Genomic DNA, 26,817 nt, shown 5'->3' with positions numbered 1-26,817 from the left:
AACCTTAGTTTTCAAAAGCGCGCCGGACGCAGCTGGGCATCAGAAAAATCGCCTCCGACGGCACAGGCGCACGCTTTTTCCGTTTTTTTATGCAAACGCATGCGCTACGCTTCTTGCGCCTATGTGGGGGAGAGAAATTGATAGAAAATTTCTGATAAAAATGGTATTCTCTGATAAAAAGCTTTAGTTTTTGAGCAGGGAAGAAAGAAAGATTAGCTATTCTCTAGCTTTGGACTTGCTTATTTATTGGGCTATTTTGAGGTTATTTATTTATTTATTCTTGCTTTGGTTCCCTAAACTCTTTTTTGAAGCTTTGATTGCTGCTTTGGTTCCTAAACTTTTTATTGAAACTTTGATTGCTGTCCATTAGTGCACTGCACATGGACAACATGTAATTGTTTTCTTTTTAAAGTTCAATAAATACTAGACTGGCTTTTTCCTTTTCAAAAAAAAAATTAATATATGATCTCAAATTATTTTCTCAATTAGCCATTCTTTTAAAATGATTTATTTTAATTTATGTTCTTAAAATTTTATCTATATTTATTAAATTTTATTTTTATTATTAAAAATATGTTGTATAATTAATTTATGGGTTTTTAGTATAAAAATGTACCCCGCCTACGAAAGGCGCGCCCGTGCCCCGTGCCTATGCTCTAGGGGCATTTTGTGCCTCGGTGCGCCTTGCACCTTTTAAAACTAAGCATATAACAATGAAAAATTGGAATAAAATAAAGAAAAGATTGAACTATTCTCTTATTTCTAATCAATTAAAATAAGGTCATCGATGTGTTATGCCTTTTTTTAAAGGTAAATGAGGCCTTGTTAAAAAGGCTCTTGTAACTCGATTGAGACAAAGCTCAATCAAGACAATGGAAGGGGAAAAGAGTGCCCAATCTATGTGTTATGCTTGAATCACACGGAGGAGATGGTTCTGCATTTGTTACAAAACCCATTAAACAACTCCTTACATACAATTGAGGGGGCTCTATCTTGAGAGCAATGATGAGAACTTCTAAGATATTATAAACTTGTTGTAATTTGAAATCTGGCTTATGCAGGGATGAGGTATATGATTCTGGCTTTATAATCTAAAACGGTGTGCAGATTATAGGTTTATCTGTCAAGTATTAGACCCGACAATCTGTTGTGTGTAGTGTTTCATGTTTTTTTCCCCATGTCAACATAAACATAACATGGATTATATTTCTAAATCTTAAACGTGAATACAAAATGTGTATTACATGAATCATGTTAATCAGATTTAAACTTGTCTTGTCATGTTTGTCAAATTGTGTTGGCGTTTATTAAATGTGTTGTTTTCGTTTTGTCGTTTCGTATTGCTTCCTAAATTTCAAGGTCTGGAATTATTGATTATAGTTGCATTAGACTTTTCTCATGTAATATATTTGGAACTTTCATGTTCCATTTTCTAGGCTTGAAACTTGTCTTAGAACTGGAGTTGAGTTACTTGTTTAAGCCTGAAAGTTTGTTCGATAGACTTTAGCAAAATAATAAAAGGCCTCATTTTAGAAATGACCTGGCCTTTGGGTAAGTTGAAACAACCAGTTTAATAGTTTTCCGATCGAACTTACCACCGACATCGGTGAGTATATCCATGTAAACTTTTTGTGTTTTGTTTTCGTTTCGTAAAATCCTTTGAAAACTTCCCCACACTTGACCATCTCAGTAGAGAGATTGAGGTCGAATGGTTTATTACTGGACTAATGGGTTGTGACCCGATTCAACTTAATCAGGTCGATTTTTTTTAAATATCGGGATCGGGTTTGGTCGGTCAGATTTTTTAGAGGTTATGTTCGAGTCAGGTTCGAGTTTAGGGTAAAAAATACCCAAGCCGACCCGAGCCAAAATATAATTTTACCTCGTATATTTAGGGATAATTATAATAAGAGAAAATAACTTAAATGACCGAAAATGTCTTAAAATATACTATTTTAACCAACTTTTTTTGGATTTGTGAAAATGACCAACAAATTCGCAACGCGAACTCCAATTTCGTAACACAGTTTTTAAATTCGCAACGCGAATTTTCCAGATTCGTAACTCAATTTTAAAAATCGCAACGCGAATTTAAAAATTGCAACGCGTTTGATTATCCATTGGCGTCATAATCTGCGTTTGCTCCTCGACTTTCACTGTTTCTTTTACAGGTGAAGTCTGCGTTGCGGTGCAAAGATTCTGCTCTGGAATCTTCTCTGTATTATCATCACCACCGCCGCTAGCAGCATCGTCACCGGTAGACAAAAAACCTCGAGATGATTCTTTTCGGGATCGTTGGTCGATTCAGAATCTCTTGGCAGAAATCCCTGTCTAAGATGTTGAAAAATAACGAACTGGGTGCAGATTGGTACCTCGTCAACCCATAGTTCATCTGTCTTTGATTGTGTCGAGGTTGAAGATAATCCATATGGTGATGGTAGTGTTGAAGATCTGATTCCATTTCTTCCTTCTCAATTTCACTAAGAATTAAAACCCCCAAAATCTATGACTTTGTTTCCTTTTTTTCGGGGGATATCAATTCAGACCGAGTTGAAGGACACACTTAGTAAAAACCAAAGCCTCTGTTTGTTTCCCACGAAAGTAGCTCTAGAAAAACTTTTCTCGGAAAGTCTCATCTAATTAATACAATAAAGTGAACATCGAGTAATAAGAGATTACTTAATATGGATGGCTGCTGGGTGTTTGTAAACATGGAGAGGGATTTGGGTTCTTTGAGAGGGAGTGGGGATTGGGTTTTAACGAAATTCGTTTACAGAATCTAGAAAGTCATCTTATTCCATCCCATTTTATTTCGCAACACGGTTCGCAATTCGCAACGTGGGTTGGGATGAAATTATGATAAATATGTTCTTAATTATAAGTTTACACGAATTTAACCAACTTTTCCTCCTCCACACAGCTTTGATTTCGCAACACAGCTTTGGTTTCGCAAATTCGAGTTCCGAATTTCACAGCTGGGGTTCTTCGCCTTTCTTTTCCTCCTCCACACAGCTTTGGTTTCGCAACATAGCTTTAGTTTTCGTAAATTCGAGTTGCGAATTTCATAGCTGGGGTTCTTCGCCTTTCTTTTCCTCCTCCACTTTCTTTCCTTCTTCAACTTGTTTCTCTTCCACTTCCTTCCCCTCCACTGCTTTCTGTTTCTCTTCCTGCAAATAAAAAAAATCGGCCGGAATCAAGCAAACTGCATAGAAAACCAAAAGAAAAAGAATACGAGTTTAAAAATCGTGTTGAAAAAAATCTCGTTGCGAATTTAGAAATCGAGTTGCGAATTTAGAAATCGAGTTGCGAATTTGGAAAATCGCGTTGCGGAAAAGAAATTCAAGTTGCGAATTTGAAAACTGTGTTGCGAAATTAGAGTTTGCGTTGCGAATTTGTTGGTTATTTTCGCAAATCCAAAAAAAGTTGGTTAAAATCGTATATTATAAGGCATTTTCGGTCACTAAAGTTATTTTCTCTTGTAATAATACCCTCTCTATATATTATTTTTTCAATTAAATCCCTATTTTTATTGAATAAAAATAATATTTTTAAATAAATATATTATTTTGGATCAGGTCGGGTTCAGATTTAATCTCAAAAAATCGGTTCAGATTCTGGTCAAGTGAAAATGTATATTTTTAAGTCGGGTCAAGTGGAGGGTTATAATTTTTGGGTTAGACCGAATTGATTGAAAATCCAATTTGACCCATGTCAAGATAGTGCTCAAAGGTAGCCCGGTTTTCCCTTGCCAATGTATTATCCGTGACCGCTCTACCTTTGAGGTGAACTGTCCACCACATTGTTGCTTCAGCTTAGTAAGGAAACACCTTTGCTAATTGTGTAAAGTAGTTAGTTATTTTAGTTAGCAGCTGTTAGATAGTGGTTAGTTGTATAATTTTGTATATAAAGTTATAAATACTTGATAAAAATATTAAAATACATATGTGAAATTAATTCAATCTAAAAAAATATTTTATTCAACTAAAATAGAAATGGACTTGTTTTTATTATTCAACATAAAATAATCCATAATACTCTCTTTCATCCTATTAAATTTGTCCATTTTGATTTTTAAAATGGTCCCTTTCAAAATATTTTATTAGAAAAGTAAACAAATAATAATATTTATATTTTAAATAAAACCTTGTTGTCTGATTCAAATACCTGTGAGTTCGCTAAGTTTTTCATTCTTCGCTCGGGAGGGGGAATTCCCTCTAGCTCTGATGATCATTAATGATGACAGTTGATGGTGACCGATAGTGACTGAAGTAGTGATAAACGTCATTCAATAATGAGAACTTTATATCGGAGATTAATTTATATTTTATTTAAAAATCAATGATTAAATTAATAATTTATTTAAAGTCTAGCTGTCAAAGCATTAGCATGAGTTCCATCTGCACCAGTAAACTCAGCAAGCAGAGGTGAGGCTGATATGCCTGGAGTGCCGATTGCAAGGGATTGGGAGCCTGCTTGAACATAGGTTCCTTGTTGATTTCCGATAGTAGCAACATTTGTGAGAGAAGTTCCCTGAACTGGTTTTTCGGATTCCCCAGGCATATGTGATGGAGCCAACGGAGTTGAAGGTGAAGGAACAACAAAAGGTGAACTTGCAGATTGCAAGGGAGTTCCAGATTTTGAGATGGATGTTAGCAGGTTTTGTTGATCAACCTGTGGGGAAGAATGCTGAGGCATCTGAGGAGATGCAGCCTGAAGTAGCTGCGGTGAAGAAACGGGAAATTGAGCACCTGGTTTCAACTGCTGATGGGTATAAGATTGCTGCTGGCCAGACGGAAGATGTTGGAATACCCCCGACTTAGAACCCATCCCCTGCCTCATATCATTCGCATCACTCATCTGATGCAGCTGGGGCATCCGGTGTGTCTGCATTTGAGTGGACAGTTGTTGCTTTGCTTGCTGCTGTTGTTGTTGCAGTAGCTGCTGCTTCTGTTGTATATATTGGTGCTGCATTTGGCGTTGTTGAAACTGTTGCTTGTACATTTGTGACTGTAGCATTTGCTGTTCTTGATGTTGTTTCATATGCTGGTGCTGAAGCATGCTGGAACTTGACCGAAGAGGATAAATGTTTTGCGGCAAGACACCTGCCCCACTTTGTGATGACAAGCTGTTAAAATTTGCCTGCTGGAAAGTACTCACAGGATTCTGTTGTAATGGTCCTGAAGCAACCTGCTGCATTGAGACAAGGGTATTACCTTGTCCTGAATCCATATTGGAACCTGGCTGTAATGAATTTAACTTGGTCTGCTGTGCTGTCGAAACCCCAGGTGACAAAGAATTATGCTGCATGCTTGTCATGTTGTTAGGCTGCATTGCTGGCACAGAACCTTGTAAATTTATCGACTGCAACTGACATTTGATTATCATGAGACTGTGTCTGATTCATTTGTGTTTGTGCTTGTTGCATGGAATGCATATGAGGTGGAGGAAACTGTCCTTGCTGCAGCATCGAGACAGGCTTCCTTGGCCTATTGGAATTCACAAAATTTATTATCTGCTTCTCATACAAACTCAACTTCTCCTTGAAAGGGGCTGTTATACTCGCTTTGGGAACAGATAAGAAAGCTAAAATGCGCTCCAACATGGCCTTGAATAGTTTCAACTTGTCAAGCTGCTCAGACTTTGGCTGCTGTGGATTAGAATCATGCTGGACAATAGGACACAAAATTGTTTTAAGCAACCCAAGTAAAATTGCAAACCACTATTCCACCAGATAAGCATAAGTGAGACCACTAAACACTGTCTAAAGGAATAGGATTCAAGGAGCAACACAAAAGTGGGGGTGGGATCAAAAGCTTTAACGTAGAGTAGTAACAGGTTCTCTCAATTTTGTTAATAGATACAGCAGCAGAGTATGGTGCAGAAGGGCTCTATCACTCTTGAGATGTTAAAGAATGCATATATAAGAAGATTATGCAATGAATAAACCTACCTGCTGCAACTTGGTAGCAATTTTCTGGTACATCTCATTTAATTCAGGCAAGTATGTCTCCTTCAATGTCTGGATCTGTAACGTTAATTCAGGCAGACTGGTTAACCAACAATTAAACCAATCAATTTATCCAAGTTTCATTGTTCATACAAAAAGCAAAACGATTTTTCCGTTTTCTGACTAGCAGGCAGTGATTTTCGTTAAAATTACAGAAGAAACAAAGGAAGCAATAAAGGCTTAATATGAAGTCAAGCATGCAGAGGATATCCTTGGTCATGTTTCCCTGTTCAAAAATTAAATAGATCTTTCGTAGAGCAGTGAACAATATGCATTTATTTTCTTATTGATAACAAACTAATAAAATGCCTAAATTTCTTTTAACAAAATTTATTTTAAGTTGCTAATTCTTCTTTTTTAATTTCCTGTTAACAGACACATCCCAATATACTGTAATATTCCTTTTTATAACCAATTTCCTGCAGATAAAACCTAATTAAAGCCAACTTGTAAGTACAATATTATCTATAGGAGAATAGTCAAGAGCTTTTACCTTCTGATATACCTCTTCTTGCAAATCACCACCGTTAGCAAGCCCTGTTTGAGCTGTGGAATCTAAAGATGCTAAAAAAAGGATCATTACACACATGAGAAAAACAAAAAATTTTGGAGGATGGAAAACATTGAAATAGATAGTTTATAGAAGAAAGGTACAATTGAGCAAAAAAAACAACCAAGCCTCGTAGCAAATTAATGTAGACATAGCATAGAAGGGTAGGTTGCAATCAATAATCAAATTCCTATGTCATAAAATTCCATCAGACCAGCCATGGGGTACAACTAAAAGGCATTTGAAGAAACCATTAAACATATTGGACAAACAAACAAGAGGCTTTTATTGCTAGTTCCTGCAACTAATCTGTCATGGTTGGAGAAGGAGATGAGGAAGGAGGAGAGGACGTTCGGGGAGGTGAAGAGAGAATTGGGGAAAATGATAAACGAGGGTTAGGGATTGCTGAAGGAATTGGGATTGTTACCTGATGATAGTAAAGGTCACGTGAGGAGCACGGGTCATTAAACCCATTAATATTTGAAGACCCAGCAGCCTTGAGCCCAACAGAGAAGTCCACCAAGCCTAAGATAATATGCAGTAACAGAATTAGTTAGAATCTAAGCCAGCTGGCTTATTAGATTTGGTAGTACACGGTATAAAATTATTGTACCTGGAAAAGGAAGGATTATGCATCATTTCTTGAAATGAATTCTGAATTTCTTAAACCCTTTCTGCTTCTCCTCTGAAATCTCTTTCTTTTCTCTTCTTCATTATCTCGTTCATCACAAATTGGTATCGAGAGCCTCGGTTCTGGCAAGCAAAGGGCATGACAAAGAAGAATCAAAACATGAATGAAGCTGATCTATCAGGCCTGCAGAAACAGATGGAGGATTTAACAGCATTAGTGAAGCAAGGAAGGGACGAGACTAATCCGCCTAAGTGGTGGGAAGTGCAGGAAAACAGAATCACAGCAATGGAATCAAGAATGGCTACTAATCAAAGCTATGTTGAAGAGTTGTTGAAGATTCTAACAGGCAGGACGGGTGAGCAGGAAAATGTTGCTGGGGAACAGGTACAAACTTCTAATGCTTCTAAAAATGGAGAACAAAGTCCTGTTTTGGTGACTGTGGTAAAAGATAAATCAAGATTCACTTATAAACCGGATGAGCCTGGGATATTAAAAGCAAAACCTGATGATTGTGTGGTCTTAAAAAATGGGAATCAGTTAGGTGAAAATAGTGAATCTAGACCTAAATTGTTGGGGTCTGAAACTGAAAGAAGAGGTCCAGGAAGTTCTTTTATAAGTTCAGGGTCTATGTGGCATAGGCCTAAAATTGAGTTGCCATTTTTTGAAGGGGTTAATCCTAGGGGGTGGCTTCAAAAATGTCTTAAATATTTCTCTTGTGTAATGTTCCTAATGAGCAGAGAATAGAAGTAGCCACTATGTACCTAACTGGGAAAGCAGAGGTTTGGTTTGATGGGTATAATATGCAGAAACATCATGTGACATGGCATGAATTTGAGACAATCTTTGCCATAGATTTTGTGATAGGTACTTTGCTGACATAGTTGAGGAATTATCAAAGTTAGTGCAGAAGGGATCAGTAGAGGAATACCAGGACAGGTTTGAAGAATTGCAGCCTCATATGCTGTTACAGAATCCTACTCTGGGTGAAGAGTTTTTTGTCTCTCTTTTATTAGTGGATTAAGAGAAGATATCAAGCATAGAGTTAAGGTTTTGGAGCCAAAGACACTCTCTGAAGCTTGCAGACAAGCTAAACTATATGAGCTTTCGGTGGAATATGAGAATAAAAGAGGGAGAGCATTTTTTAGAAACCACCCTACCCAAACCCATTACCTAGTAATAAACCTAATTTCTCAAATCCACAACAGAAAAGTTCACCTAATCTGCCTCCAAAACAAAATTTGTTGGAGTACAGGAGACAAAACAACCTATGTTATAAGTGTGGTGAAAAGTTCTCTCCAGGGCATCAATGCAAGATAAAGCAATTGAATATGATGATTGAGGACGAACCTGTTTTATCTTCAGAAACTTTACCAAATGAATTAGAACAGCAAGTGTTACAAGATGAGGAGAGCCTAGAAATTTCTATGAATGCTATCACTGGGTGTATTGGTCATAATACACTAAGGATTCAAGGCACTATTCTAGGCAGGCCATTGAACATATTAATTGACAGTGGTAGCACCCACAGTTTTTTAACACCTCAGTGGGCTGATGCAGGAATTCAGGTAACTACACCATATCCTTTAGCTATTACAGTGGCTAATGTACAGCAGCTTTTCAGTACAGCTAGGTGTAACAGGGTGGAATGGCAAATGCAGGGACATTCTTTTATTCATGATTTTAGACTTCTGCAGTTAGGGGGAAGTGATATGGTCCTAGGTGTGGATTGGATGAAGTTAGTCAGTCCTATCTTAATGGACTTTAATAAACTGACACTCAGTTTTGTACATCAGAATGAACAGATTGTTATCAATGGCCAACAGCCCTCGAATTTTTTGCAACAGATTTCAGGAGCTACACTATTAAAGATGACAGTTTCAAATTATGCTTTATTGGGGTATGCTGTTTTAATGAATATGACAGAAAGTTCAAGACATACTCCTACAACTATTCAACCATTATTGGAAAAATACAATTCTATTTTTGCTGAGCCTACAGGTCTTCCACCTACAAGAACTCATGATCATACTATCACTTTAAAGCCTGATTCTATGCCTGTTAATTTAAGGCCATACAGATTTCCTCATAATCAAAAAGTTGAAGTGGAAAAACAAATTGCTGCTATGTTATCTTCCTCTATTATTCAACCTAGCAAAAGTCCTTTTGCTTCTCCATGCCTTCTCATTAAAAAGAAGGATGGTACTTGGAGATTTTGTGTTGATTATAGGCAGTTGAACAGCATGACAATTAAGGATAAATTTCCTATTCTTATTGTTGAGGATTTATTGGATGAGCTACATGGGGCTGTCTACTTTTCAAAAATTGATCTAAGGTCAGGTTATTGGCATATCAGAATTAAAGAGGAGGACATTTATAAAACAGCATTCCGAACTCATCAGGGTCATTATGAATTTAAGGTAATGCCCTTTGGGTTAACTAATGCTCCTGCAACATTTCAGGCTTTGATGAATGAATTATTTAGTTCATTCCTTAGGAAGTTTGTTTTGGTGTTTTTTGATGATATATTGGTTTACAGCAGTTCTATGACAGACCATATTCTGCATTTACAATTAGTTTTGGATGTTTTGCAAAGTAATCAACTATTTGCAAAACTATCTAAGTGTTTCTTTGGTCAGACCCAAGTAGAGTACTTGGGCCATATTATTTCAGCTGCTGGTGTTGCTACTGATCCTAGCAAGATAGAAGCAATGAGAAATTGGCCTTTACCTAAATCCTTAAAATCATTGAGGGGATTTTTGGGGTTGACAGGATATTATAGAAGATTTATAAAAGATTATGGGGCAATTAGTAAACCTTTAACTCAGATGCTGAAAAAGGACTGTTTTAAATGGAACAGTGCAGCTTTGACTGCTTTTGAAGAACTGAAGAGAATTATGTGTTTGGCACCTGTGTTAGCTCTACCAGACTTTACTAAGATTTTTATTTAGAGACTGATGCTAGTTCTGGAGGCATAGGGGCTGTTTTATCACAGGAAGGCAGACCTATAGCATTTCTAAGTAAAGCTCTCAGTCAATGCCATGCTGCTATGTCTATTTATGAGAGGGAATACCTTGCTATTTTATTAGCAGTCTCCAAGTGGAGACACTATTTAGAGAGCAAACCTTTATCATCAAAACTGATCATGAGCCTTTAAAATACTTATTAGAGCAGAAACTCACTACTGCTATTCAAAAAGGGGGCTGACAAAATTATTGGGATTGGATTACACTATCCAATACAGGAAAGGTATATCCAATATTGTGGCAGATGCTTTATCCAGGCAATGGGAAGACCAAGCTCAGTGTCTTGTCATGGGAACTACTCTAGTTATTCCTACTTGGGTACAAGAAGTGGAGGAGAGTTACAAGGATGATTTCTTGGCTACTGAGTGGATTTCTATTCTGACTGTGTCTCCTAATGCTGATTCTAAGTGGAAATATTCCAAAGGAATTCTCAGATTTCAAGACAGGGTCTATATTGGTACTAAAGGCTCTCTTAGGCTACAGATTCTTCAAACTTTACATGACTCACCTCATGGAGGTCATTCAGGAACTCAGGCCACTTATCAAAGAATTAGAAGTTACTTTATTGGCCTAAACTTAAGGCAATGGTGGCTACTTATGTGAGGGTTTGTCCAGTATGTCAGCAAACTAAAGTGGAGCATGTTGCTAAACCTGGTTTACTTCAGCCACTGCCTATTCCTCAACAGGCCTGGGAAATTATCACTATGGATTTTATAGAAGGTTTACCTACTTCTTTGAAGAAGAACTGTATCTTAGTGGTGGTGGATAAGTTCACAAAATACAGTCATTTTGTGGCAATATCACATCCTTATACTGCTGCTGAAGTAGCTAAACTCTACTTAGACAACATTTATAAGTTGCATGGCCAGCCTAAAGTGGCCATTTCAGACAGAGATAAAACCTTTACTAGTCTTTTTTGGAAAGAACTAATGAAGAAGTTAGGTACTAAGACTCTATTTAGTACTGCCTACCACCCAGAGACGGATGGACAAAGTGAAAGGGTGAATCAGTGTCTTGAACAATATCTAAGAGGGTTGTGTTTCTCCCAACCAAAGCAGTGGGCTAAATGGTTATCTCATGCAGAGTGGTGGTATAATACCACCTATCATACAGCCCTAAAGTTGACACCATTTCAAGCTCTATATGGATATGCACCTCCTACAATGGTATGGCAATCAGACTCACCAGTGCATTCTGTCAGTAAATTAATGAAGACTAGAGATGACATTCGCAGACTAGTCAAATTTAATTTAGAACAGGCAGCCAATCGCATGAAACAAAAAGCTGATAAAAACGATCAGAAAGAAATTTTGCAGTGGGAGAGGAAGTGTACCTGAAATTACAGCCTTATCGCCAAACAACATTGGCTCTGCGTAAAAACTTAAAGCTAGCAGCCGATACTATGGCCCTTACAAAATTACAGAAAAGATTGGTGAGGTTGCTTACCGTTTGGCTTTACCTGAGACATCACGGTTACATCCCGTTTTCCATGTGAGTCTTTTGAAGAAACACATGGGACAGTTAGCCCCTTCTTCTACGGATCCTCCTGACATGACAGAGGAAGGTGAAATTAAAATTGAACCTTTGCAAGTCATGGGAAGAAGAATTGTTAACAGGAAACACAAACCTGTTACTCAGTTGTTGGTGAGATGGAAAAATCTAGATGATTCGTGCGATACTTGGGAGGACTATACTGTTCTTAAGGGACAGTTTCCTAACTTTGATCCTTGGGGACAAGGATCTGCTCCAGCAGCGGGTATTGTCATGGTTGGAGAAGGAGATGAGGAAGGAGGAGAGGACGTTCGGGGAGGTGAAGAGAGAATTGGGGAAAATGATAAACGAGGGTTAGGGATTGCTGAAGGAATTGGGATTGTTACCTGATGATAGTAAAGGTCACGTGAGGAGCACGGGTCATTAAACCCATTAATATTTGAAGACCCAGCAGCCTTGAGCCCAACAGAGAAGTCCACCAAGCCTAAGATAATATGCAGTAACAGAATTAGTTAGAATCTAAGCCAGCTGGCTTATTAGATTTGGTAGTACACGGTATAAAATTATTGTACCTGGAAAAGGAAGGATTATGCATCATTTCTTGAAATGAATTCTGAATTTCTTAAACCCTTTCTGCTTCTCCTCTGAAATCTCTTTCTTTTCTCTTCTTCATTATCTCGTTCATCACATAATCATGCAAATCCAAGTTTGTGGGGTTACTCATTTAAAAACACACTTACTACAGTCACATTTCAGTGCCTTTTTCTTTTGGGTACTCCAAGGCATCTATCTACTACTCTACAAAAGCAGCTCATATGAAATTTCTTTCCATAATGACACAAACACAACTAGCAGTTCAAAAGTCATTCTTATTTTCAAGGCTACGTTTTTTAGTTTCTTGAGTTGACAGATAAAAGAACAAAAGAGATCAGTTGGAATAGGTGTAAATGATGTGAGTTGTTGATAAGTCTGGGCAGATTTGGTTTGTTATCTGTAGATAGCTTCTAGTTAGTTAGGATTAGATATTATCTTTAATTTAAAATTTAAATATTGTACAGTTTGTCACACAGCAACCAAGTAGCAGCTAAGTAGGAGTAAAGCTCTAGGATCTCACCTTTAAAAAGGTTTTCTTTCTGTAAATATTGAATGATGAAATATACTGTGAAAACATACCTGGTTTTCAACAGTTTCTACAAATGATTGATAAGTTTAAGTAACATGTGAAGGACGACCTAAAAGAAAGTTATGCTGCTACCAGCCTATTATTCATTGAAAGAGAAATATGTTAAGTTAATAAGGGTGAGTCAATCTAAAAGCATTAAGAAACTTATTGCACAAATTATACCGAGGAATACAAGGTTCATATAAAATTTTAATCAAATCTACAACAGAATCTCATGTCTCAACAAAAGCCGTGAGACTCAATCCAAGGACCACACAAATTTGAGGCCTTGACACTCTTTTGACCATCTAATGCATGGATGAACCAACTTGCTTTTACATTGTGCATCCTTCCAAAAAAACTGACATTGGCAAGTTCGTAGACCCTCTAGTTTGATGCAAAAACTCATTGAACAAAAGAAACCAATTATCGTCAATAAAAAAAAAAAGAGAGGACCAATTATTTGTTGAACAGGTGAAGAGATTAAAATCCAGAAGCTGCCTGTGGGCTGACAAAACCATAGCAGAATAGCTGCAGGAACGCATCAAGAGTAATATAATAGCACAATCACAGCATTCAAAACCTTAAGAGTAACATGGATGACAAACAAATGTTTCTTGTGTCGTACAAAGCCATGCAATGCCAATCATCAGCTGAATGAAAGGCTGCCACTAATTTTTTATATAAAGTATTTGATCCTAGGGCTAATCATCTAAATAAAAAGTTCTTTGATGAGATAACATATCACAAGTTCATAAGGAGTTTCTCTTAATCTCCTAAGTTGGAATGGAATTACTTTCTGGGTAAAAATGCAATGCAAAACAATACCATCACAGGAAAAGTTGCACAGATCAGTTAAATAACACAAGATCTGAAAGCAACCAAGCAAAGAACAAGGGCAGGTAATGGCATAGATTAAAAACATACTTGATGATGTCTCCTGAACAGCTCTTTGTGATTGATACAACTGCTTTTGCTGGTCTGTCAAATTTTGTGATTGAAACAAGGAGCTTGATACTTGACCTGATGTTTGAAGCCTTTGCTGCATATTTGGTTGTAACTGATTCGGTTGCTGTTGCAAACCCAATTGTTGCTGCAAATTAGACTGTGATTGCATCTGCGACATCAGTTGTTGCTGCTGCTGTGACTGCTGGGATGCCTGCCCTTGAGTTGGTAACAAATTAGATGCACTCTGCTGCGTTTATTGGAGTGGAACTTTAGGGTGGGATAGCATGTGTAAAGATTGCTGGTTAGTTTGCATGCTTGAGTTACCCGACTGGTTTCCAATTAATTGTGGTTGCTGTTGCTGTAATCCAGAACTATTACTCTGAGGACCCAACTGTTGCTGATGGATATTTGACAGGTTATTTTTTTGAGCCATTAACTGCTGCCAATGCTGTTGCTGTAGGTTTGGAAGATTATTAGCCTGGCCTAGCAACCTCTGCTGCTGCATTTCCGCAATGCTGTTTTGTTGTCCAATTAACTGATTTTGCTGTGTATTTGCAGCATTTGTCTGGTGTCCCATCATGTGTGGCTGCTGGTGTTGTGGCTGTGGAGGCTGCTGCTGCTGCTGAGGCATCATTGATTGCTGAGCCATTGGTGTTTGTTGATGAATACCAGAACTGGCAGCCTGTTGTGCCTGTTGCTGCTGTCTAAACTGTTGATGTTGCTGAAGCATAGACTGAGTTGACTGTTGTAGAGAAGATTGCTGGTTGTGTTGAAGACCAGGAACAGGAGTTGCTTGCATGGAAGACTGCTGTATAATGGATGATGTTTGTATACCAGATTGCTGGGAAGATTGCAACTGAGTAGGTGGTAATAGGGTCTGCTGTTGCTGCATGTGAGACTGCATAAGTGAGGGCTGGAGATTTCCCTGTTGAATTTGTTGTTTCGTAAGTTGGTTTTGTAACTGCTGATGGTATAGATGCTGCTGCTGTTGTTGCTGTTGCGGAAGCACCTGTTGCCTTCCTTTCATTTGTCGCTGCTGATTAGCAAAAATATTGGAAGACATCCCTTGCCCCACTGAGTTCTGTGAAATTCCAGACATGTTCGAATTCTGGCCAACAACATTAGGTACAGGATTTTGGGTTAGACCAGATACAGTAGGCATTCCAGATTGTAAACCAGCAGAACTTTGAACTCCAGCAGATGCCATGTTATTTGGAACACTCTGGGATAACAGTTGTGCTTGAGATTGATTACTTTGTAATGAATAGAACTGATTGCCCCTGATTGTGAACTTGGTTCTGCATGCCTTGAGAACCTATCCAAGATATTTATATTCAGAAGGAGAAGTTGGAGAAGAACCCACAATAACTGAATCGAAAAACATTTAGAACTAGATAAAAAATTATTCCTAGCACATGCAGAGGTGTATAGACTGGTCAACTCAGCAGCAAAAGAACAGAAAGGATGAGTACATGAAAAGAATTGTACTCACATAAAGCAAAATGAAGATTCTTGATATTACCTGGATCAGGTGGTTTGCTGTTATTCCCTGTGTTGGGTATAGCATTCTGAGACTTGTTCTCCATTGTAAGCATCTTCAAAGATATTCTCCTTAGATAATCAGTCTGAACACAGACAATAACGTTAAAATCAACTTATATTCAAATAGAGAACACCCAAAACAACAATGCATCCAAGCATGTTAAAGAATGCCACTTTCTATGATTACCTGGCTGGTTGCAGCTGCAAAAATCTTATCCTCAAACCTTACAGCAATTTTCCTGAGTTCATTTAAACCATCTTGACCAGAAAATGGAAGGTGCCTCTTCAATGTATCCATTCTACATACACAAGACATTGCATAAGTCATTGACACAAAAATACGTACATGTAAGAATCTTCAAATGCTAAATAAATGAATGCTAAGGACCAAGTTATCAGGTTCATCACATAACACAATCAAATGAACACTAACCAGGATATTATATAAGCACCAAAAAGTTTTCCTCTATAATGTTTCAGGACAGTCATTTAAATATCAAAAAGCCACAACAATGGAGCTAAGCATAACGATATTTCTATTCCTAAGGACTCTTTAATTTCTGATCCTTCAATAGGGGATTCTTATTCATCCTACAATTTCCTGAAGTCTTCTATTATCCCTTGGTTACCTCCTCCTATGGGCTTCATAAAATTGAATGTGGATGCTGCCACTAGCAGTGATTGGAAGAAAAGTGGTCTTGGAGGTATTTTAAGGGATCATTCAGGTGCAATCTTAGGATCTTTTCAGGAGTCTGCGGGTTCGGGACCTCCGACATTGATGGAACTTAAAGCTATTCAAAGGGGTTTTTCTTTCTTGGCCTCTTTCCAAGGGATGGTTAATGATCGGCTGTTTGTTGAGAGTGATAGTAGGGTAGCAGTAGACTGGATTAACAATGTTGATTCATGCCCAGTTGTGTATGCTTCTATTGTTAGAGATATAATTGTTAAACTTAGAATTTTTGGGGGGTTGTTAGATGGGTTGCAAGGACAGCTAATATGGATGCTGATGCTTTAGCAAAGGCTGGTATAGGCTGATTTTTATGTCATTTGCACTGTTTGTTTGGTTTTCTGGTTATTTTTCGGAAGGGGGTTGTTGCTTTTTGTAAGGGTTATTTAGCTTATCTTTTTATAGGGTGTAATTCTTATTTTCTTTAATGAAGTTCTAAGGCACTCTTTTTTTAATGAGGCTTTCAATTCTTATAAAAAAAACCGATATAAACAAGTGACTATCATGGCCTTCATACATCAGCTATATTCAAATAGACAACAACCATAATTTTCATTGTTCAAACAACGAAGTAGAAAGCAATGCTACTTAACAGAAACAAGCTATTTAATGAAAAGTCATAATTCAGTCGGTAAGAACAAAATAAAACCACCAATTCATAGTGCACATGAATAAGATAACAGGTCCCAAGCTTACAAGTAACCAAAGATATAAAAGAAAATATATTTATTATTCAATCACATAAATTCATTAAATGATGAATCCCAATATGCCACATAAAGCTGGGCACAACAGCTTAACTGCATCAGGTTCCAGATATGCTGCCCATATATTGTGCTCTGGGTAAGACTTAAGAACAAGCTTTGGTTCTCAAGCCATGTCTTTACAAAACAAAGAAAGTGATTTGGAAAAGGAAATAAACCGTTCTTAATGCCACAAATCTCATTAGGTTAAATACAAGAGTATTTAGACAAAAATAATACCATAAAATTCACTTACATCTTGTTGACTATTCTTTGTCGTGAATCTGGATGCAACTGGGCTCTCCAATCACCTGGATCCATGGGGGGCTCTCCACTGGGAGGAGTAGACCTCCAGTTATTGGTATCCATCAAATTCTGACAACACCAAAAGAGAACGGTCACAAAACTTCCAGATTAATTTTTTGTTATAAATTATGGATCGTGAAAAAATAAAACTAGTAAGTTTGGAAACAAATCCCTCAAGTATGCAAAATATCTGACGAAGTTCTTTCATAAACACTTCCCTTCCACATGTTCATTTCCATCTCTTGATAAGAAACTCAGAGTAAAACACGTGGTTATTAATATCTCCTTACAACATAAAATATGTATAAAAAGTTAATTATTAATATTACATAAATATGGACAAAATCAACGAGATAATGCGTTGAAATTTTTTTTTCACGAGATAATGCACTCGCCAGATTAATTGCTCAGGATGATCTCTACAGTCCCCGGGATAGGTCGCCATGCACCTACCAGGTCGCCATGCACGCCCAGCGACCTATGTAGGTCGCCATGCAATCCAACCCCCAAAGATCGCCATGCAGTCCATGAATAAATGTTTAGCCGTTTGACAGCCGACTCATTGTTTAAACAAGCAGAAAGCAAACAAGCACAAGCCAACAATGAAAGTGGACAATATCATATTAATAATATTGCATCTTAGGCTGGAAAATACTAAATACTCATCCAATATAAAAAAATAAAAGGTCTAATCATGTTTTCAGTCGTTGTACTATCCAACTATTTAAAATGTAGTCCCTCTAATTTAAATCTAAGTATTTTTCACCCTTCTAAAACTAATATTTCTTTTTAAATGTTTTTAGTTTTGTTTAAATGAAGAATTGTAATTTTCAACCTTTTGAAAAATAAAAAAGTTGATTTACTTTTTTTTGTTTATCAATTGATATTCGATCAATTGATCGATTATTTCAGACTAGATTTTACATAAACTCATTTTAAAAATGGCATTGTCATATTAATTTATTTCATTCACAAAATTCCAATTATCTAAAATATTATAATTTATCTCAGAACAAACATAATTTCTAATTTCACTTGATTAGTACAGAACACGTGAAAAGTTCAATAAAAAATAAAAATCAACCTGAAATCTCTGGGTTCTGAATTCAAGATATAAGATTTTGAAAAACTGAACTGTGTTGATTCTTTCTACTTGTATGACTTCAATAACACTTTATATCACATAATTCAATTTAGTACGTATCTTCAGGCATTTGCCAAGCATGGACTGTATGGAGACCTTTGGGGGCTGCATGGATTGCATGGCGACCTGGTAGGTCGCTGGGCGTGCATGGCGACCTACCCCATCTAACAGGGACATCGCCCGGAGCAACTGGCGACCTATATGGGGACTGTAGAGATCAGAGCAATTAATCTGGCGAGGGCACTATCTCGTGAAAAAAAAATTCAACGCATTATCTCGTTGATTTTGCCAGTAGTAGGGTTGTTTTGGGCAAAATCAACGAGATAATACGTTGAATTTTTTTTTTTTTCACGAGATAGTGCCCTCGCCAGATTAATTGCTCTGATCTCTACAGTCCCCATATAGGTCGCCAGGTGCTCCGGGCGACGTCCCTGTTAGATGGGGTAGGTCGCCATGCACGCCCAGCGACCTACCAGGTCGTCATGCAATCCATGCAGCCCCCAAAGGTCTCCATGCAGTCCATGCTTGGCAAATGCCAATTATAATTCTTCATTTAAACAAAAGACTAAAACATTTAAAAAGAAATATTAGTTTTTAGAAGGGTGAAAAAATATTTAGATTTAATTAGAGGGACTACATTTTAAATAGTTGGATAGTACAACGACTGAAACATGATTAGACCTTTTATTTCTTTATATTGGATGAGTATTTAGTATTTTCCAGCCTAAGATGCAGTATTATTAATATGATATTGTCCACTTTCATTGACTTGTCTTTGACTTGTGCTTGTTTAAGCAATGAGTCGGCTGTCAAACGGCTAAACATTTATTCATGGACTGCATGACGACCTTTGGGGGCTGGATTGCATGGCAGCCTACCTAGGTCGTGGGCGTGCATGGCGACCTGGTAGGTCGTTGGGCGTGTATGACGACCTACCCGGGGACTGTAGAGATCACCCCATCTGACCAATTAATCTGGCGAATGCACTATCTCTTGAAAAAAAAAATTCAACGCATTATCTCGTTGATTTTACCCATAAATATTTTATGGATACAATCACTAGAATTTGATATTTTAAAGAGAATAACACTCTCTTTTACTACTGAAATCTCTTTATTAACATTATTTATAAAATATATTATTATTAAATAAATTTATGATAAATAAAATTATATAAAATTATAATTTTATAATATTCTTGTGTATGTAACGTGGATAATATAAAGAGAATAAACATATATATTTAAAATTAGTGATTGATAAAATGGAGTGGTTTCAATTATCTAATGGCAGATCAAAAATATTTTTTAAGGTGTACACATATATATTAATAATATAAAAAATTTAAAATAAAAATAATTTCAGATTTTATATTAAACACAATTAATAAAATAAATAATAAATAAAAATAATTTAAATTTTACCTCTTTATTTTTTTATAATTTTATCTCTTTATTTTTTTTATAAAATAAAATCCATCCCCGACTACGGTACTTAAAAATCAAGTGTTAAATTCATGAAAGTACTTGCTAACAATACTTACAAATAGATTTTTTTTTCACAATAGAGAAAAATAAATAAACTACATTAAATGGTCATTGAAATATAAGTAGGTTTTTTCTTTTAATATTGAAATTTTAAAAGTAATGATTTGATTTCTGATGTTATCATTTTATAAAAAAAAATCCCTTGACCGTCACTAATCATTATTGAGGTAACGGAACAATGGAACTCTGACATGACATGTTAAATTAATTGACTTGACACTCTTAATTATATAAGACGATAGACTGACCACGTTTGACTCCTCTTTAAAATGACCTCGATCCTTAAGAAAATCCTATTTTTAAAATCAAATCCCGAGAATAATTTCTAAAAAAAAGGAATCATAAGTGGAGGAGAAGATGAAAAACTCGACTACATACTACTTTTGCAACTGTGAACACCCAACACATATGTTGTTATTGTTGTCCTCTTGATTCTATTTGGTTCGTATTCACGTGTCTTCAACACGTACAGTCGTTGTATCATGAATAAAAATCTATCACCATTACGACAGTGATACACACTCGTATGATATAACTAGATTACGAACCGATAAACGTCAATAGTCACGTTTTTTAGGAGTACTGATAATTGTTTCAACCACGGCGGCGCCCCGTCCTCTTCTCCCCGATCTCCAACGCCCACGATTTGACTGATTGGAGGGAAACTGTGGCGACTCAGCAATTGCTGGTATGATGAGTATCTCTTCCTCACATTTTAGATGTCCTTCTGTCAAAATTTTGATAATCAGTATGACATTCAAGCAAGCATTCTAGAAAGTAGTTCATAAACTTGTAAATCCTTCGGTAAATATGAATGCCAACTTAAATTTCTAAATATTAATTTGCGACAATGATTAATGAACTAACTGTTGTTCTTATTACTTTTTTCATGTAGGAATTGGAGTAAGCCTTGAAAGGCAGCCTCTCTATTCCAGTTCTTCATCAACTCCCCAGCTACTTCTGCAGGGCTGACATTTACCTCCTCTAACATCCTCTCAATCTGCTCGAAAACACCATCGTTGCCGATACCGAAATAGTTGAAGGCAAGTTGCTTGAATATGGATGCATTGCAGTACGACATGTGAATATGCATGTCCATCCGACCCGGTCGCACCAATGCCGGGTCTAACCGTTCTTTATGGTTCGTAGTGAAGATTATGATGCGTTCTTCGCCGCAGCATGACCAAAGTCCATCAATGAAATTCAGGAGTCCAGACAGTGTCACCTGATTGTCACCTTGATTTCCATCGGACTCTGTCTCCGATTCTCGATTTTGTAGCTTGATCGAGCAGTCAATGTCTCGATGACGAGTAGGATCTTGGCATGGTGAGCAACAAAAATCGAAGATCCGAGTTAGTATGGACGTCGGTGAGATCCAAGTCATAGATGTCATATTTCAAGTAATTAGCCATTGCTGCTATCAAGCTTGATTTCCTGTCCCTGGAGGACCGTACAGCAGATATCCACGTTTCCAGGCTTTGCCTACTCTTTTGTAGTATTATGCCCCATTCGTAAAGTGTTGAAGATCCACCATTACAGCCCTTTTGAGCTCGGAATCCATAGCCAGTGTGTTGAATGTCATTGGGTGTTTGAGTTTGATCTCTTCCACATCCCATCTTCCATAAACAACTGTGTGAAGATTATCGTCTTATTCTCTTCTCATCAACTTGCTCTTTCTAAAACATAAGGCAAGTACGAATCGATCACTAAATCTTTGTTTCTCTTGTGAAAACTCAGTTCATATTGTCTAACTTCTGATCTTAGAGATGAATTAAGATCCCCACCATTGTTTTGATTCCGAGAAGGAACTGAGTCAACTGGTGAACAAACCAGTTGCCACTTCATCTCCACTTTCTCGAAAACATCAACCAAAATCCCACCTCGATCCATGGATAAAGCTAACTTGTTATCCTTCTCAGATTTTCCCACCTTAACTCTCTGGATCGATGGGGCTGCAGTTTTGCTTCCCAAGTAGATATCAGCAGCTTCAAACACTTGGTTGACAGCAAGCCCTCTGAATTCTTCAATCACAATTGTTATCTGAGAAGTGAAATGGTGAGATAGATTCTCTAACTTGCAGGAGAAGTAGTTCATGACTTGTGGAGGAAGGAAATCATTGACAATGGTCCGAAACACCATTGATGCAGCTGCTATGGAGCCTAGTGTGGATAGAAGGTTCTTACTTTTCATCGTTCTCCTTTGGGTCGACATTTTTTTGTGTGAACTTATGTATGGGAAATTGGTTTTGACGGGGTTTTGTTTTTCTTGGAAGATCTTGTTGAAAAAATTTGCAGAATCTGGGTTGATGAATAGGTTGTGAGGTAACTGGTAAAACCCAGAAATTCTTGCTTTGGATTGAGATGCATCACCATATTTATATGGGTGTTTTGCTGACCATTTCAGAGGAGGAGGGTTTAATATAATTCTAATACACGTTTTCAACTTTGACATTTCTATTCCTTCTTCTCCAAGCTCCTCATGACTTTTCCAAGGGAAAAATAAAATTCTTTCAAAGGAACTGTTAATTTTGAATACAATGTCAACGATTATATTAAACATGATGCGCACTATGAATGGTATTCAATCGAGTCGTGTCGAGTCAAATATTTTTAAGTTAATCGAATTGAGGAGTCTTATTTTATAATTTAAATTTAAATTTAAATTTTTTTCCGAATTGATTAAAGTCGAATTGCTCGAGTTTATATTTAAATTAATTAAAATTTATAATGTTATATACTAATTGATTTCAAAAATGATTTTCTATAACTATATACGATATATATATATATATATAATGCAAAGTTGAGAAACTCGACTAAAATTTTAAAATCTACTTATTACTAAAAAAATAAACGTTCATATTTTATATTTTAAACTTTATTTAAAAAAAATTCAAATTAAATCATATCAAATTTATTAAATTATAAATAAAATCAAAAAATTTAATTTTTTATAATCGATTTGAGTTTTTCTCACTCTAATATGAATATAATAAAAGAACTGAAAATATTATGACAATAATATTAATATATAAAATTATATAAACGTAATAAAAATTATATATTTTTTATATCTATACTATTTAAAAATTGGATGATACAATTAAATTTAAACATATTTTAGAACTCAAATTTGATGAGATATCAATTAAACAAGATTTAAATATGTATTTTTCTTAGGAAAATAATATAAATTTTTAAGTAAAGATAAAGGACGACGAATTTAATTCCACCCCAACTATTTTTTACTTATATTGCCAGTCCTTTTTCTAAATGTCATGAGTCCTAAAATTCTAAGAAATTTAATTTATTTATGGGTAGATTAAATTGTATGCTATGCTATTAAATTTTAGATATTAGATTTTTAATTTTTTTTAATTAGAGTACTAAATTTTAATTTTGACGTCAATTATATCATCATTAAAATTCAAACGATGTGATATGGACAAAACAATATTATTTTAGTGCGACTATTAAGGTCTAAAACAATGTCATTTTAGACACTAAACTTTAGAGATGTATCGATTTTGTCACTATTTTTTTTTAACATATTAGTTTTAGGCACGACAATTTTTCGGCAGCTGCCGACAACCAATCATTGTCTGTTACAGTCATCTTTCACGATAAAATCATTACTAATTTCTTCTCCTAAGACTGTGTTTTCATGAAACTCACTCAAAATCAACGAAATTAAACAAAAACCCATCATTTTTAGGGATTTGGGGACTTTCTTAGATTTGAGGGGTTTGTTCGAAAATTCGAACAGTGAGAAGTATTATTTTGAGAAGATGAACAATATACCTCAAAACTAGCCTTATCAAACGACCATCAAAGGAGATCAGAGTATTAGCACATGGAACTTTTAAATGATTTTTATCGTATTTGAGTAGATTTCATGGAAAACCAATCTTATGAGAAGAAAGAGGACTGAAATGCGAACGTTTTGATATTTATCTTGCAACAAAAAGACGATCGATGACAGATGACTATTGGCTATCAACGTCGATCTGAAAAATTTAGTGCAAAAAACATAATCTTTTTAAAATGTAGTGGTAAAATCAATCCACCCATAAAATTTAGTGCCTAAAACGACGTCATTTCTGACATCGATAGTCATGTTAAAATTACATCATTTTTTTCCACATCATCACAGTGAAGGAAATATTTTTCAACATCATCGTGTCGTTAAAATTTAATAATCCGGTGACATAACTGAAGTATGAAAGAATAATTTTGAAGGTTAAATATATAAAGAATGGAACCCATAGAAATTTTATTCCTAATGAATGAATAATTAATAAATTAAGAATCTATGATCCATTAAATACGCCAACTTGTTTGTGCCCTAGGTTTGCCTTTCTCATTTATTTGACACGAGTTATATTATTAGTCAAGGTTTAATATTTATTTTAGTCCCTTCTCTTTAGTAAAATTTTCACTTCATCACTCTACTTTTTTGTCAGATTTTTAACGTCAACATTTCCCTAATGTTACCCTTATTTTCACTTTTTTTTCTCGTCCTAAAATGTCTGCTTATCCTCACCTCAATGTCTGCTCCCTTGCTCCTTTTAATCTTAAACCAATTGCCAAACAGTCTCCTAGACCAACCAGGATCAGGCGCCCGCCGTAACCCCCCAACGCTACAGCATCACTCTCCTTCCCGGTGATGGTATCGGCCCTGAAGTCATCTCCGTCGCCAAAAACGTCCTCAAACTCGCTGGCTCTCTCGAAGGTTTTCTGTCCTTTTACCCGTTTTCTCTCTTTTCAGTCATCTCCGCTTAGCTATTTGCTTTGGTAGCAACATTTGGAAAGAAAGAAAGAAATTTTTAGCTGTTTATTATATTTGAATATGTGTAAAGTGAAATTCTTGAGAGAGTATGGAATTTAAACTGTAAATTGGACTGAGACAGTGGAATTAAACATTGTTGTAGGTGTTATACAATACATGTATTTGAATCAATGTGCTGGCAGAGAAAACTGAAGTTTGAGTAAGTTTTTCATTTTATTCGCTAAAGTTTTGAAAGTAACAAATTGTTTATTAAAATTATCAATTTATAATAAATCGGTCACTCACCGCTAATAGCTGTTAAACTGGGTGACATAATGAAGATATGGTATGTTAAACTAATTTGTTTATCACTGTTTCACCATGTTAGATGAAAATTAACCAACTTTTTTTACTAATTCTTACCTCTTTTATATTTGTTTTTTCTCTATTTCTCCTTCTTTCTCTTTCGTTCCCATTCCATCTCCAATAATTTTAAATTAACGATCAAATGTTTGATTTTTCCCTCTTTGTATAAAAGCTTTTCTCCCTCTCTAATGACAAGAGAAAGAAGGAGAAAAAGAGAGAAAAAAAATATAAAAGAGGTAAGAATGAATCAAAAAGTTGGTCAATTTTCGTTCAACATGGTGAAACAATGCTAAACAAATGAGTTTAACATCCCACATCAGTATTTCGTAACCTTTTCTAAAAATTATTAACGACGAGTGATTGATTTATTATAAATTAAAATGTTAATGTCTTATTTGTTATAAATTGATAACATTAATGATTAATTTATTATTTTTAAAACTTCAGAACCTTAATGATCATTTATGTAGTTTACCCTTACTTTAACTTCAGCGCTTTACTTTTTTTAAAACTTTTAACGTCAGCATTTCCCTAATGTTAACCCTTATTTTCACTTTCATTTCTCGTCCTAAAATGTCTGCTTATTTTCACTTTTATTTCTCGTCCTAAAATGTCTGCTTATTTTCACTTTCATTTCTCGTCCTAAAATGTCTGTTTATTCTCACCTCAATATCTGCTCCCTTTCTCCTTTTAATCATAAACCAATTGCCAAACAGTCTCCTAGACCGACCAGGATAAGGCGCCCCTCCCCGCCGCCGCCGTACCCCCCCAACGCTACAACATCACTCTCATTCCCGGCGATGGTATTGGCCCTGAAGTCATCTCCGTCACCAAAAACGTCCTCAAACTCGCTGGCTCTCTCGAAGGTTTTCTGTCCTTTTCCCCATTTTCTCTCTTTTCAGTCACTCGTTGCTTTATGTTTGGTTACTGATTAAGTGAATCAAATAAATAGAAAATAGTAGGGCTTGATTGTGGAATTGTAGTAATATTGTGTTTTCTGATTCGAAATGGATTTAGCTCCGTTTAGTTATTTGCTTTGGTAGCAACATTTGGAAAGAAATAAATAAACTTTTAGTTATTTATTATATTTGAATATGTTTAACTATAATTGATATTTTATAGCTTAGTAGTTGAATGTTTTTCTGATGTGTAAAGTGAAATTCTTGAGAGAATATGGAATTTAAACTGTAAATTGGACTGAGACAGTGGAATCGAAGCAAAATATTATCGATAATATGAAACCCATAAAATTAAACATTGTTGTAGGTGTTTTACAGTACATGTATTTGAATAAATGTGCTGGCCGAGAAAACTGAAATGTTTTAGGATTTTAAATGTATACTATTGAAAAAAGCTTATTTTAATTAGTTGTTTTTCTTTCTTGATGTTTAGATATGATGGACAAGTTACTTGAGAATTACTAGATTTTTTTTTCTTCCCTCTGGGCTCATCTATTCTTATTGTTGATAAGATATAGGTCAAATAAATAACTAAATTTGCGGGGCTTCCAATATTTTCTTTATTTTTGTTCCTAGAGTTTCATAGTTTGTTGTTTTCAATAAGAAATTTTTTAGATTTCATATAATGCCCGTTCTTTATCACTACAAATGCTATGACATGTATTATTTGGGATTGATTTCAGCTTCCAAGAGATGCCCATGGGTGGAGATGCTTTGGACTTGACTGGAGTTCCAGTGCCCGAGGAAACACTTTCTGCAGCACAAAAAAGCAGATGTCGTTATCCTTGGAACAATTGGAGGCTATTCTCGTATATGATACTTTGTTGATTATTTTCTTAGCTCTTCTCTTGTGCATTTTTCATTTATCACTTGATTTATCTTCAAGATATAAGTAGAGTTGAAC

General features: G+C 35.9%; 1 long non-coding RNA gene and 2 pseudogenes across 1 annotated transcript; 1 reads left to right on the top strand and 2 right to left on the bottom strand.

Annotated features, from left to right (window-relative positions):
* The window catches only part of LOC120159530, a 72,331-nt pseudogene that overhangs the window by 25,086 nt on the left and 20,428 nt on the right, over positions 1 to 26,817 (top strand).
* Positions 735 to 21,972, bottom strand: LOC120159564. Its single transcript, XR_005519364.1, has 3 exons — positions 21,751 to 21,972; positions 2,352 to 2,354; positions 735 to 748 (listed from the first exon to the last, which is right to left on the bottom strand). It is a non-coding gene; the product is annotated as an uncharacterized LOC120159564 (long non-coding RNA).
* On the bottom strand, positions 4,306 to 17,340 carry LOC120159561 (annotated as a pseudogene).

The sequence above is a fragment of the Hibiscus syriacus genome, unplaced genomic scaffold, assembly GCF_006381635.1.
Source record: "Hibiscus syriacus cultivar Baekdansim isolate YM2019G1 unplaced genomic scaffold, ASM638163v2 tig00111366_pilon, whole genome shotgun sequence".
In the NCBI taxonomy this organism is placed as follows: Eukaryota; Viridiplantae; Streptophyta; class Magnoliopsida; order Malvales; family Malvaceae; genus Hibiscus; species Hibiscus syriacus.
This window is presented reverse-complemented; position numbering and strand designations above follow the sequence as displayed.